Source organism: Gastrolobium bilobum, unplaced genomic scaffold, assembly GCF_033153095.1.
Source record: "Gastrolobium bilobum isolate Gb01-03AN ecotype WA unplaced genomic scaffold, APGP_CSIRO_Gbil_v1 utg37294, whole genome shotgun sequence".
Taxonomy (NCBI): domain Eukaryota; kingdom Viridiplantae; phylum Streptophyta; class Magnoliopsida; order Fabales; family Fabaceae; genus Gastrolobium; species Gastrolobium bilobum.
In genome coordinates this window covers 80,875-95,687 of record NW_026897691.1, presented here as the reverse complement: position 1 = coordinate 95,687, position 14,813 = coordinate 80,875, and positions in this window count along the sequence as shown.

Below are 14,813 nucleotides of genomic sequence, written 5' to 3'. Positions count from 1 at the left end.
GAAACAATATTGTCTAGGATGCATGCAAATGGATACCTAGATTCCATAGATTTCGAATCCTATGGACAATGTGAATCTTGTCTAGCTGGGAAAATGACTCGTCACAAGCCCAAAGGGCTTGAAAGTCATAGGGCTAGTGAGTTATTAGAACTCATTCACTCTGATGTTTGTGGCCCAATGTCTATAGAGGCTAGAGGAGGATACTCCTATTTTATTACCTTTACTGATGATAAATCAAGATTTGGGTATGTGTACTTGATGAGACATAAATCCGAAGCCTTTGAAAAGTTCAAAGAGTATAGGAATGAAGTAGAGAAACAACGTGGCAAGATGATTAAGACATTACGATCAGATCGTGGTGGTGAATATCTGAGCCATGAGTTTCAAGATTATCTGAGAGAAAATGGAATTCTCTCGCAGCTTACTGCACCTTACACACCACACCAAAATGGTGTCTCCGAAAAAAGAAACAGGACCTTGTTAGACATGGTCAGGTCTATTATGAGTGAGACTCAACTTCCAAAATCATTTTGGGGATATGCCTTAGACACGGCGGTATACCTTCTAAATAGGGTACCGTCTAAATCTGTTCAGGCCGCACCATATGAGATATGGAATGGTAAGAGAACCAACCTGAGTTACCTCAGGGTATGGAGATCGCCAGCATATGTCAAAATGTTGGCATCAGACAAGCTTAGTGCAAAGAGTACTAAAAGTCTATTTGTGGGGTATCCCAAAGGTACTAAGGGATGCTACTTTTACTCCTTGGATGAACACAAGGTGTTTGTGTCCAAGAATGCTGAGTTCCTTGAGAAAGATTTGATCTCTCAAAGAGCCAGTTGGAGTAAGGTTGATCTTGAAGAAGTTCAAGGACCACATGAACAGATTGAGGAACCCGAGTCTGCTCCGCAGGCGACATTCTCCATTGGAAAAGTAAACACACAACTCCGTAGGTCTACTAGGGTCATCCATCCACCTGGGAGGTATGTGTTTGTGATTGAGAATCAACAAACCATAGAGGATGATGAACCAAGTAACTATGAGGAGGCAATCAAGGATGTTGACTCTTCTAAATGGCTTGAAGCCATGGAATCTGAAATAGATTCGATGTATCAAAACAAGGTATGGACCTTGGTTCCAAAACCGCAAGGAATGGTTCCCATCGGGAATAAGTGGGACTTTAAGAGAAAAATTGATGCAAATGGAAACGTTCAAACCTACAAAGCTAGGTTGGTTGTGAAAGGATATCGTCAAAGACAAGGAGTGGACTATGATGAGACTTTCTCACCAGTTGTCATGATCAAATCTATTAGGATCATGCTTGCCATAGCAGCATATCACGATTATGAGATTTGGCAAATGGATGTCAAGACCGCCTTTTTGAATGGATTCTTGAAGGATGAAGTGTACATGACACAACCTGAAGGTTTTGAAACCAAAGGCCAAGAGCATCACGAAGTTGGAATATTCGTTTTGATGAAGTCGTTAGGAGTAACGATTTCATCAAGAACGAGGATGAACCTTGTGTTTACAAGAAGGTTAGTGGGAGTAATGTCGTTTTCCTGGTACTTTATGTAGATGACATATTACTAATAGGAAATGACATCCCCTCATTACAAACAACTAAAAACTGGCTTTCAGAAAGTTTCACCATGAAGGATTTGGGAGAAGCGGCCTTTATACTTGGAATAAAGATCTATAGAGATAGATCCAAGAGGCTACTGGGTTTATGTCAATCCATGTATGTTGACAAGATGCTAAAGAGGTTTAGCATGGAAGGGTCGAAAAAGGGTTTTCTTTCCGTCAGTCATGGGGTACATTTTCCAAGGCTATGTGTCCTAAGTCACAGCCTGAGAAGGATCGCATGAGTGGAATTCCATATGCTTCGGCTATTGGATCCATCGTGTATGCCATGATATGTATGAGACCAGATGTCTCATATGCTTTGAGCATTACGAGCAGATACCAGTCTGACCCTGGTGAGGGTCTCTGGACAGCAGTCAAGACCATCCTTAAGTACTTAAGAAGAACTAAGGATGTGTTTCTGGTCTATGGTGGGGTGGATGAGCTTTCAGTGAAAGGATTCACTGATGCCAGTTTTTAGAGTGACAAAGATGACTGCAAGTCACAGTCAGGGTTCGTATTCACCTGAAATGGTGGGGAAGTGTCTTGGAAGAGTTCCAAGCAAGAGACTACAACAGATTCAACGACATAAGCTGAATACATAGCTGCTTCAGAAGAGGCTAAGGAGGCTGTGTGGATCAAAAAGTTCATATCTGAACTAAGGGTGGTTCCAAGCGTGGATGAGCCCATACAGTTGCTTTGCGACAACACTGTAGCCATTGCGCAGTCAAAGGAACCTAGGTCTCATCAAAGATCTAAGCACGTGCTCCGAAGATATCACCTGATTAGAGAAATCATTGATAGGATGGATGTAAAGATAGATTATGTTCCCACTGATGATAACCTAGCTGATTCTCTGACGAAGGTTGCTTCTCAGAGAAAACATGATAGTCATTATGAGGCTTTGGGTATACGCCTTAGGTCTGATTGGCTCTAGGCCAAGTGGGAGCTTGTTAGTATATGGATGTCCTAGAGACAATCTTTTGATTAGATTAGGACATATGTGTACCTTTTATATTGTAGCAAATAAATCATAAGCACTCTTTATCCTGTTTCATATTTTGTCTCCATATAATTGTTAATATATTATATGAGTAACTAGATAAACCCATTGGAATAGAATAGGTATCACTTGAGTATCTGTGATGAGATCACGATCATGAGGATTCAAGGATACCAGATGTTTATTCTTAATTTTATGTTCCTAGTCTAGAGACACTGAAAATGGAGATCAGTAATCTCGGGTAAGACTAGCACTGCTTATCTACTTGTATACAGATACAAGGTAAAGATCTCATGAGCTACAGACATATAGAGATGTCTTAGCTAAAGTCGTGGAAGGATCTATAAGGGTATAGCTCGCACTGAACAGACCCGAAAAAGAGACTCTATGAGGAAATCTCACAGATGGTATCATTAGAGCAGTCTCTTGTTATTTGGGTGTGCCTTTCCTTAGACCAGAAGTTCTCGCTTAGACTGTGTTCTATAAGGCATGTTTTGATTGTATACCTCGTCTGCCTGAAACATGGAGATACATAGGTATACCTTTGGGCATGTCCTGAAAGAACACAAGCCTTGGGTGATAAGCCGAAGGAATTCGTCAAATCTCTGTGAGATATTAGGTTATTTGTAAACCAGAGAAATCGGGATGACATTTACGAGACTCGGAAATCTATGCATAGTAAAAGAGATCATGAGATGATCTTCCTTTAGAGTCAGTATATTGAAGACTCCATATTTCAAGTTAAAGCTTACCCTAAACTGCAAGGGTTGATAAGTTTCCTCACCCTAGGTTTAATGGGAAGGTAACCGAGACGAAAAGAAATACATATAGTAACCAAATATATTTAATAGGATGATCATGTCATTAACCTAACTAGCTCTGGGGCAACAAAGCATTGCTAGTGCTCTGTGTTGTCATTAAATGGGTTGTGGTCTTGTTGAACCCAAGCCCATTTATGCCAGTGGCTATGTTGGGCCTAATGGGCACACACTAACACCTTATTGTCTTGACATTATAGCATTAAAGGTTTTGGGCCTAATAATGGTTGTTAGCCCAAGAAGAAGTTTGGAAGCCTACGTAAGAAGGAATGGGGCGCATGGATGGTGATAATGGGCTTGGATAGTCCAAGACATTATTAATTAATTTAAATAGTTAAATTAATTATCTAGTTTTTAATTTCATAATTTAAATTTTGAATTGAAATATTTGAATTTAAATATTTGAATTTGAATTGACTATAAGGAGAAGATAAAAGCTAGATTTGAATTTGAATTCAATTAGCATCTTATGATAATCATGTCCTTGATTTTAGGAGAGGATTTTATGGCTGAATGAGGCACTCAAATAGGCTAGCCATATAATGGTTGTTAGACCAATAAATTGACTTGGTTGTAAGCCTTATTTTTCTCCATGATTTGTGCGCTCCATGATCTGATTTTGGAATGATTTTATGACTCAAAATCAGCATGATTTATGCGCTCCATGATTTGATTTTGGAGTGATTTTATGACTCAAAATCAGCATCATATAATCCTTCTTTAGTCTCCTTTTAAAGTGGAGTTCTCCTAAGGGTTTTTCGATCGAAAAAAACCTGCCACTTCTCCTACAATTCATGCGCCACTTTTTGTGTATTTTCTTGCTAAAAAATCACTCATCTAAACACCTTGAAACCTTGCCTCATTCCTCTCCTATTGGGACGCCTAGCTTGCTTCCTTTTGGGTTTCGATTGGTGTTTTCAAGAATGGTTCTTGCATCTTGACAAATGGTCGTGTAGATTGTAACAGCTCGTTGTACACCGGTATAGTAACATTAATTATGATTTTAAGCGCAGTTACAATCACAGCAATTCATTTATAAAAATGCGAGTAAATTTTTTTCGTTATTATGCGAGTATTTAAAACAGTAAAAAGGCGTAATAATTAAAAGTTATGACCGTAACTGTAAAATCTTTGCGGAATACTTATTTAAACTACTTTTGTAACTTATTTTACTTATTACAAGTCACTAAGGGGTTCCCATAAACCCACTTAGCTAATTTCTCACTTTTACGTTTTCTACCTATCCGAACATGGTTAGGTATTTATTTTTCTGCGGACAAACCGCATGATGCGCGATCTTCATCTTTTAATATGTTATTATAGACTCAATTAAATTTCTAGGAAGCTATCACATGAGTTATTTAGAGCTTGTTTGCTTCGGATATCGCTGTTTGAAGTTGGACAAGTGAAACTGCCAGCCAACCCCAAAACAGCTCCAAACCTCCCTCTCTCCACGAATTACTGCTGAATATACACTCAACCAATTGCTCTAAAATTTTTATAAAACAAACTAGACACCTCAAAATTTAATTTTCTATATCATAGACCTAATTTAACCAAGAAACGAAGCGGGAATAATTTTCTCAAAACCGGTCCAGAACTGCCACAATTGCAGTGAGCAATTGGGCAGTATGCACTCTCTTCCTTCTCCAGGCCGGCGTTCAACCCAGAATTATCTCAAAATTCACCACAATATAGAGGACATTTCAACCTTAAAGATGGCGTATGGAACATCCCTATCGGACCTCTGTGGAGGGAGATATGCTCTCCTGAAATTCACCTAAAATATGCCAATTTCTAGAAATTTCGCCCGAGTTTCCTTTGTTTTTAAAAAAATCCCCAAATTTGCAAATGTTTTCTAATACCTCAAATGTACCTAATAACCAATGGGTGGCACACACAAGGACCAACAATGCCTTGGGGCACTTAACACCTAACTCAATTTATAGTTATTACACAATTCATACCATATTGCTCACTTTATTAATCATTGACTTATTTCAATCACCAATGTCCATTTACATGCATTTTCTAAACATACACATAATCATAATCCTAAAATAGGCCTAAAGCCCTTCCATCATATTACATCAAGTATTCATGTACAATTACAACATATTACAACTTACAATTTCATAACTTTAAATTACAACATACAATTTCATAACTTTAAATTACAACTTGAAACATGAACCTTAAATGACATATACAACTAGACTTAGGCAAAATGACATGAACAAATATGACTATGAATCTCCTCCTACATACATATGGAATGTTCATGCCTTAAGTCTAGCCTAGGCCCAATGGCCATCAAAATGAAAAATATAAAAATGTCCTCCAACACTCATACTACGGGCTTCTTGCCTGCCGCTCCTGTGCCACTGCTACCTCCTGAAATAAAGCCCCCAAGACGGGGTGAGACATACGAATATATCTCAGTAACCCAGAGGTTTTGGAGAAAACTCTGCCCAATGGCTCACTTTGATGCATATAAATAATATAAAACAACATCTTGAAAAACGGGATAAAGCAAGAGATTTAGAGAAACTAGAGAAATATAGGAATACAAAATACGACAAGACTGGAATGGTAGCTACCAATACCACGCAACATCCTGCCTAATGGCTCGGCATATAAGCCTACGGGTCTCATCCAAGGCGTGTTCCAAGAACATCCATCCAAGGTACCCCTCCCATCCATATACACCCGAGACTTCCTAGTGTGCTCCTATCCGGATCACACACCACGACCCTAGGTCAACTGGAACTCCCTCTCGGAGACCTATCCAGTGGAAGTCCGAAACGGCCGAAGGCAAACTGTCTACTGGCCAGAGACTCAGTACATCCAGTGTACCACTAACATACATAATAAATGCATGAACATGTTATTCTACATTACTTACATACACTTCCTACCATGACCCTCAATGGGCAAGGTGGAACACACAAGGGGATCAAGCCCCAGTACCAAGAGGTTACCTCAATAAGCCTCTTCACTTAGCTCCAAAGCAGTATATTTTCCAAGCTCGTTACTCAACAGAAATGCTTACACAGAGGACATTCCCAATTACTTAAAACTCATATGAACACATGCAAGTTACTAATTATACAAGCATTGTTCCAATCACTTACCTCAATCCCACTTGGTCCAGGACCAAGGGCAATCCATCGACTCACGGTTCGGGGTTCAAGTCAACGTACGACAACGTACAACAACCATGTACGAATCATCAGTACACGACAATTCTATCAGAATACGAAAAACGTCAAAACCTCCCCTACACCCTTGTAGGTTCGGCCAAACATGTGTAAATTTGAGATTTATTTTTCTAAATTTTCTTTCTCATTTTCTTAGGCATCTTTAGGTTGCCAAAAGTCCATATCAAGTGCCGTTTTTTATTTTTACGTCTTTTAAACGTTATTTTGCTTAATATTTTGCTCTATGTCCAATCACACCCTCAACACTCTCAACTATTTTTCCATTGGTTTTCCAACCTTCTATCCACCACACAACCCCTCTATTTACCATTTTATTACACAACACAACATCCAAATAATTTTTCAACACCATTCCCTCACTTTTCCAATACATGGCCGAATTGCACCAAGGCAATTCCTAAGAGATTTTTCAAACCAATTTCATTATTCCACATCTCATACAAGCCTATTATGACATCACACAATCATACAACCACTCACCAATCCAATGCTAACACATTTTCAAAACTCAAAGTCATGACACCATCAATTTTCCTAAGTTAAAATTCCTATTTTTCACCAATAATTTTCATTGCATTTTTGACTCTAACACATCATTCTAAGACATTATAATCTAATACACAATTTCCAATTGAGCTCTCTAAACACATCAATCACAAAATCCCCCTTTAGGGTTCATGAAATCAATCACAAGATTAAATCGTTAAAATGCAAGGGAACTCACCCCCAAAGCTTGGCACAAGGCTCCTCCTAAACATACTCCACCAATGGAGCATCTAAAAGCTCCATGAACACAAATTTATGCAACTTGGCCGCGGACTTAGGGGGAGTATATCTCACAAACTAGTAGCTTTCAAGGCATAGGAGTACCACCAATGGCTTTAGAAGGCAAAATCCAATGAATTTCAACACAAACTTTTCATGATTTGGTTAGGTTTTGAGTGATTTAGCAAAGGAAGAAAAGCTTGGTGTGTTTTCCATGGGGGAGGGGGTGCCGCAGGTTCAAGGGAGAGGGAAGAGAGAGATGATGATGACCAATGGGGTTATGCACATGTGGCATGCCCTACTTAAGTGGGGTGGGTCCCCCGCCACCTTACGCGTTTCAAACTTATTTGAATTTTCCTCCGTTTTCACTAAACGTCCATAAATTCACAACCTATTTAGAAGCTCTAATTTTTAACATTAACCATTGCCCTTTAATTATACTTGATCACATGAATCCGGAGTTTTTCGGTCGTTTAGAGAAAATGTTGTTTTAAGCTGTTGCGCGCGCCGTTGGCACGCTTCCCCAAACATACTTATGTCCATCAAATTTTATCAGAAATCATATTTCCTAGTTCTATAAACCATTTATAACTCATATTTAAAACCTAGACCTCAGAACTCAATCAGCATGCTTTACGGTACAACTGTACCGCGATATTTTGACCCGGTAAAACATTATTCACTAAATTTTCTGAAACTTGCCTAAACACTCAATTTTTCGTTATGAATCCATTTCCAGGGTTACTTTTACCATCTGAGACCTTCTACTCAATTTTTATTTTCCTAGGGTTGCGTGTTGGCTAATTACCATTTTGCCCTTTCTTTGTATTTTGGTTTAATTTTCAGGATTTTCACTAATCCTTCTCTTTAATTCTCATTTAATATATTAAAATTTAAACTTAGAAATGCGAGGTTTTATATGGATCAACATTAGAGGGTTTGAACCTTTAAGCCTAACATTGATCATCTTCGAGTTTTGAATTACAAACAAGGTAACATTTTGTCCTAAAGCATGTATCTTGGATTGGTATGTGTAATTTCGCTTGAAAAAATTTTGTTTTTCCCTCTCACATGCCTACGGCCTTCAAGGATTTTTCTTTCAGTCAGGGCTTTAGAAACATGGCAACACTATCTTTGGTCAAAGGAGTTTGTGATTTACACAAATCATGAATCCTTAAAGCATTTGAGGGGCCAACACAAGCTGAACAAGAGACATGCCAAATGGATAGAATTAATTGAAACATTTCCTTATGTGATTAAGTACGAGAAGGGTAAGGAAGATGTTGTGACTGTGCATTATCCCGAAGGTGTGCTTTTGATGCTTCCCGGCAAGTATATCGATCACACAAGTAATATAGAAAGTAAGTAGAGTATCGTCTCCATTGGGATTGTGATCGTATATCAATTAATTGTTCCTTTTAAGAATGGAAGAGTTCAAATGGGTTGTGACAAATATTGTCGATTTGTGTAAAAGTGAGAACTAAAAATAAAGACTTGTTTTTGTAATTTTATTTATAAGAAATAAAACAATAAACTGAGAATTGATTTTTGTAAATGTGAGAAAAGCAGTGTAGCTAGAGCGCACTCACCATATGATCCCCACTTATTACTTTGGATTGATTTAAAAATACTTATTTATATAAATACTAGATAATTATCATCTAGAATAATTAGTTAAATCCCAATCCCTTGGCAATTTAACCCTTTAATCTCAATTGGAATCCTAATCCCTTAGTAACCCCTCATGAAAATTAAGCAATGAACACGATAATTAAAACATCTGCAATTAATTATACATCTATTCCTAGCATGCATAATAATTGTTATCTTACCCCTTTTCAAGATCAAAAACCCCAATATTCATATCTAGGGTTCTAACCCTCAAGCTATCATCCACTATTAGATTGATCAAGTCTAATAAAGAAAATAGAAATTTCGCACAAGGAAAAGATAAAGAAATTATATAAACAAGTAAAAATAACCAATTCATTGTAACAAGGGTTCACATAAGGATTGTGACCCTAACAACAATAAAAAGTAACTAGCCAACCATAATCATGACTAAAAATCCAATATTCATAAAATCTGGTAAATTAATAGAGAAAAAAGAAGAAGAAGATCAAGAATTTCTCTCCGGAGCTCTCCTTCTAACGCACGACGGTCTCCTTAGGTCCAGAATACCTAATTCTTGTGCTGAGCCTCCTTTTTATAACCTTTCTTTTCATCTTCCAAAATTTCCCTTTAGGAAGCACGGACTGTGATTTCACAATCTGGCGCTCTTAGCGTCAATTTCACGCTAAGAGCGTGGCTGCCTCTGAATGCTGACGCCACTAGCGTGGGTTCCACGCTATCAGTGTGGGAGCAAGAATGGTTTCACGCCATCAGCGTGAGTTCCACGCTATGAGCGTGGAGGTATCTGTTTCTTCACCTCATCAGCGTGACATCCACGCTATGAGCGTGGGTCTTCATTTTGGCAAATCTCCATTTGGCTCCAGTTTTGTCTGCTTTTCCTACAAAATCAGCATAAAATCAGTTGAACAATCCTGGATTTGGAATTTCAGCAAAGCAACAATAAACGTTGCCTTTTTACTCAGGATAAACCAATAATTTTCCTCTTTTCGGCTTAAATTTACCCATACGCTGAAGGCATATCAGCTCTACTTTCCACTTTAAATGCAAGATTGGTTGGATTTGAGTACATTAAGGACTTGTATGCTGATGATCTTGACTTTGGTAATGTATTCAAAGCATCTGAGAAAACTGCATTTGGAAAGTTCTTTAGACATGAGGGATATTTGTTTAGGGAGAAACAATTGTGTGTGCCTAAAAATTCATTGCGTGAGTTGCTTGTTAAAGAAGCTCATGGGGGAGGTTTGATGAGGCATTTTGGAGTATCTAAAACCTTAGATGTTCTGCATGAACATTTCTTTTGGCCTTATATGAAACGTGATGTGGAGAGAGTCTGTGAAGGATGCTTTAGTTATAAACAAGCTAAATCTAAAGTCAAGCCTCATGGGTTGTATACTCTTTTGCCTATACCTAATGAATCTTGGGTAGATATATCCACGGATTTTGTTTTAGGATTGCCTAGGTCAAAAGGGGATAAGGATTCAGTGTTTGTGGTTGTTGATAGATTTTCAAAAATGGCACATTTCATTCCATGTCATAAATCCAATGATGCATTACATATCTTTGACTTGTTTTTCAAAGAAATTGTAAGATTGCATGGTATTTCCAAAAGTATTATTTCTGATCGAGATTCAAAGTTCCTAAGTTATTTTTGGAAAACTTTGTGGGGTAAACTAGGAACAAAACTTTTGTTTTCTACTACTTGTCATCCACAAACAGATGGGCAAATAGAGGTGGTTAATAGGACCTTATCTGCATTGTTTCGTTCTTTGATTCAAAAGAATTTGAAATCATGGGAAGAATGTTTGCTACATGCTGAATTTGCATATAATAGGACAATCCATTTAGCATATAAGTTTTCACCATTTGAAATTGTGTATGGGTTTAACCATTATCTCCTTTGGATTTAACTCCTTTACCAGTAAGTGAACAGGTTAACATAGATGGAAAGAAGAAGGATGAACTTGTTAAGCAGATTCATGAAAGAGCTCGGCAACACATCGAGAGGAAAACTGAGCAATATGCCAATCAAGCCAATAAAGGGCGCAAGAAAGTAGTTTTTGAATCAGTAGATTGGATTTGGCTACATATGATAAAAGAAAAATTTCCAGCCCAAAGACGTTCCAAACTGCTTCTAAGGGGTGATGGACCATTTCAAATGATTAAGAGGATAAATGATAATGCCTACAAGCTTGACCTTCTAGGTGAGTACAATGTTAGTGCAACATTTAATGTTTTTGATTTATCTCCTTTTGATGTCGGAGCAGATTTGAGGACAAATCCTTTTGAAGAGGGAGGGAATGATGTGAATAAGGAGACAACATCTAATGATCCATTACAATTGCCAAATGGGACAATCACAAGATTAAGGGCCAAGAATCTTAAAGAAGCTCTTAGTGGGTTGATCCAGCAAATGTGGGCTAATCATGAAGACATTAAGTCCAAATTTATTCGTAATCACAATTTAGTTAATGTCATCAATGCAAGGGAGGTTGAGTGGAATAATTAGCAATTTTCAATGTCATTAATGTTTAATGGGGCTGATAGCATTTTCAATGTTATTAATGCTTAGTGGGGTTGATTAACATTTTCAATGTCATTAATATTTAGTGGGCTGATTAGAGTCCTTTTCCTTTTCCAAGTTGTCAACTTTAAATTAGTATCTTTTCATTTGTTAGTCTTTCTTATTCTTGGAGGGATGTTCCAAGTATAAATAAGGGAGGATACAACTCGTTATCAAATTTTGTAGTTATAATATAATAGAGAGGTTTCTTATCTTTGGTTCTTAACTAGAACTTTGAACTTATCAAGAAGCTTATTCTTGTGGCGTTCAAAACAAACTTATCACTCACCTTCTTTCTTGAGTGTGGCGTCTTTATCCTTCTTACACTTTTGGTTCTTATCTTCCATAGATAATGGGTCAAGGTTCTTTATTTCTTGTTTTAGCTTCTTGATTGTAGAAACGATCCTAACTAAATTGGTCTTAGGTCTCACTATTCTTAGTGGGGTTCATATCGTACCCGGATGAATAATATACTTACCCTCGTGGGCCTCAGTCATAACCTCATCTGCTAACACCATAGGCACAATGATTGTACCTTGATACAACAATATATCTTGATCATTCCAGGATATACCACTTTGTCTTTTCAAATATTTAACACTTTCATTCTGTATTTGAGTTTTCTTAATCCTTGCAAGTAACTCATTCTCAATTCTAGTCATTTCAATACAACACATTCTTCCTGCAAAGAAATTAGCTATCCTCAAGTCTCTAAACTTTTCAATAACCTCATTATCCCACATCATCATACTAGACAAACTAACATATTTTCCACTCAATGCATCTGCCACCACATTAGCTTTACCAGGGTGTTATTTCAGTTCAAAGTCATAATCTTTCAATAATTTCACCCATCTTCGCTGTCTTATTTTCAGTTCTTCCTGATCAAATAAATATTTCAAACTCTTATGATCACTGAACATAGAAAATTTCGTCCCATATAAGAAATGTCTCCAAATTTTTAATGCAAACACAATTGCATCTAACTCTAAATCACGAGTCAGATAGTTTTCTTCATAAAGCTTTAACTGCCTAGATGCATAAGCAACAACACTCCTATTCTGCATCAATGCACAACCCAATCCTTTCTTTGAAGCATCAAAGTATAATTCAAATTCACCCTTAGGATTTGGAAGGGTCAGCATAGGAGCTGTAGTCAATCTCTCTTTTAGAGTAAGAAAACATTGTTCACATTCCTGAGTCCACACGAAAAGAGTATCTTTTCGTGTCAAACAAGTCAATGGCAACACCATTGTAGAAGAACCCTAAAAAAACCTATGACAATAACCGGCTAAACCCAGAAAGCTTCTGATTTCAGTCACAGTCTTAGGTCGTTCCCAGTTACTTACCGTATCTATTTTACTTGGATCCACTGTAACATCATCAGCAGAAAATCACATGACCCAAAAATTGCACTTCAGATAGCCAAAATTCACACTTGGACGGTTTGACATACAACTGTTTCTCCTTCAACACTTGCAATATAGTTCTCAAATGATCTGTATACTCTTCTTTTCTCTTAGAATAGATTAAAATGTCGTCAATAAACACAATAACAAACTGATCCAGGTAGGTTTTAAATATGCGATTCATATAATCCATGAATACTGCTGGTGCATTAGTAAGTCCAAATGGAATCATCTGGTACTCAAAATGTCCATATCTAGATTGGAACGTCGTTTTAGGCACATCCTCATACTTAATCCGGATCTCATGATAATCAGACCGAATGTCAATCTTAGAGAAAATACAAGCACCTCTAAGTTGATCCAAGAGATCATCAATTCGTGGCAAAGGATACCTGTTCTTGACAGTAACCTTATTAAGTTGTCGATAGTCCGTGCATAGATGCATACTACCATCCTTTTTCTTTACAAAAATCACTGGTGCTCCCCATGGGAACACACTAGGTCTAATGAAATTCTTCATAGAATGGTAGTAACAATAAGTGTGGGCTTATTGGTGGATAAGTGTAAACTTTGATTTAAGGTGTTAAATCAAAGTAGTATGTCTCAAGGGTAGATTAGGGTCTACTTGTCCTTGAGTATTTTGGCTCATTGAAATTAGTGAAGTTTTTTTTTAAATCCCATTAGATTAGAATCCAAGTGGGTCGTGGTTTTTTTTTTACTCCTATTGAGCCTATGGGGTTTTTTCTGCATAGAAATCATTGTGTTTTTATTTGTGCATCATTCTTGTGATTTCTTTTTATTAGCAAAAATTAGAAAAATATATTAAAATAAAAAAAAATAAAAAGATGCAATTACTAAATTCAACCCCCCTTCTTGAGTACTAGTGGGACTAATAGTATTTTGTTCAATAAGTTAGTTAGAGATGACTTAGTTGACATTGAAATATTAATATAAAATCAATAACTATTGATTCAAGTGACAAATAACTTTTTTTCCTTAATCACATGTCTCAAGTTAAATAATGATGGGAAAACCATCCCATTATGGGTCTGTGAGATCTCAAATTGTATTAAAAAATATTAATCTAAAGTAATTATTTTCTTATTTTAAGCCAAATCTTAATTTGAGTAATTTTTCATGAAAATAAGATTTGAGTAATTTTTCATGAAAATACTAATATTTCAATTAGCTTGGGGGCTTACTTTTTGATTTTCACCCATTTACAAATTAAATTAATAAATAAATATATTATTCTATATTAGGGAACAATCTAAAATAAATTTGGGTTTAGGAAATCTTACATAAGCTACCATCCACTTTCTATTTCCTTCGTAATAATTTTTTTAGTATAAATATTGTTTATTAGTTCACCATTATTTTTCCATTTAAAAAAAGGAGAGCAAATCTTTTTTATTTATTTATTAAAATCTTAAATTTGGTCTTTCAACGATTTGTGTGTCACCACATTAATACTTTTAAAAAAAATTATTATCTACACTAGTCTTCAAAAGTTACAAAGTAATTAGAAATTTGTCTTTATAAAAAATATTGTATGACATAATATAATATATTTAGTAATTATTTTTTATCTTTAAAAGATTAATTTAATAATAAAAATATTTAACTTACTGATATGATATTAAGAAATTTTTATTATATGATATAATGGGAGGGATTATACACTTGGTATATGATTAGTCACATTTAGTATAATTTATAAATTTATAATAAAAAAATTTGTCAATATAATATGTGAGAATTTACTCGAAGAATAACAAGAGT